Raw genomic sequence first — 1,099 nt, 5'->3', positions numbered from 1 at the left:
TGTATGTAAGGAAGCACAATTTGTATGTGAATAATAGATCAATCAACCACACACTCAAGATCATTTATAAAATTGCTGCCAGAATACTACTGATGACACACATGGCCAAGAGTATGTGGACACCTGCTCGTCGAACATCTCATTCCAAAATCATGGGAATTAATATTGGTTGGTTCCCCCTGTACTGTCATAACAGCCTCCACTCTTCCGGGAAGGCTTTCCACTAGGTGTTGGAACATTGCTGCGGGGACTTGCTTCCGTTCAGCCACAAGAGCATTAGTGAGGTTGGGCCTGGCTCTCAGTTGGAGTTCCAGTTCATCCCAAAGGTGTTTGATGGAGATGAGGTCAGGGCTCTGTCCAGGCCAGTCAAGATCTTCCACATCAATCTCGACCAACCATTTCTGTACTGACCTTGCTTTGTGCATGGGGGCATTGTCATGATGAAACAAAAGTGCCTTGCCAAACTGTTGTGCTTGTGTGCGGCTGCTCGTCCATGGAAACACATTTCATGAAGCTCCTGACTAACAGTTCTTGTGCTGACATTGCTTCCAGAGGCAGTTTGGAACTCGGTAGTGAGTGTTGTAACCGAGGACATAAGATTTTTACGCTCTACACTTCAGCACTCAGCATTGCTGTTCTATGAGCTTGTGTGGCCTACCACTTCATGGCTGAGACATTGTTGCTCCTAGATGTTTCCAATTCACATTAACAGTACTTACAGTTTATTTGGGCAGCTCTAGCTGAAATTTGACTGGGGCAGACATTTAAAGCGCTGACATGTTGGAAAGGTGGCATCCTATGACGGTGCCACGTAGAAAGTCACTGAGCTTTCAGTATAGGCCATTCTACTGCCAATGTTTGTCTATGGGGATTGCATGGCTGTATGCTCGATTTTATACACCTGTCATCAACGGGTGTGGCTGAAATAGCCAAATCCACTAATTTGGAGGGATGTCCACATAATTTCGTATGTAGCCTCAGCCTGTCAGACTTCAAAAGGTCCGTGCTATCTGGGATCCTACCCATTGAAGTTGAAATTTAACATGGTTAGGTAAGAAGTTAGATTATTGATTTAGGGTAGGGAGGTCCCAAGGATCCC

Source organism: Salvelinus alpinus, chromosome 22, assembly GCF_045679555.1.
Source record: "Salvelinus alpinus chromosome 22, SLU_Salpinus.1, whole genome shotgun sequence".
NCBI lineage: Eukaryota > Metazoa > Chordata > Actinopteri > Salmoniformes > Salmonidae > Salvelinus > Salvelinus alpinus.
This window is presented reverse-complemented; position numbering follows the sequence as displayed.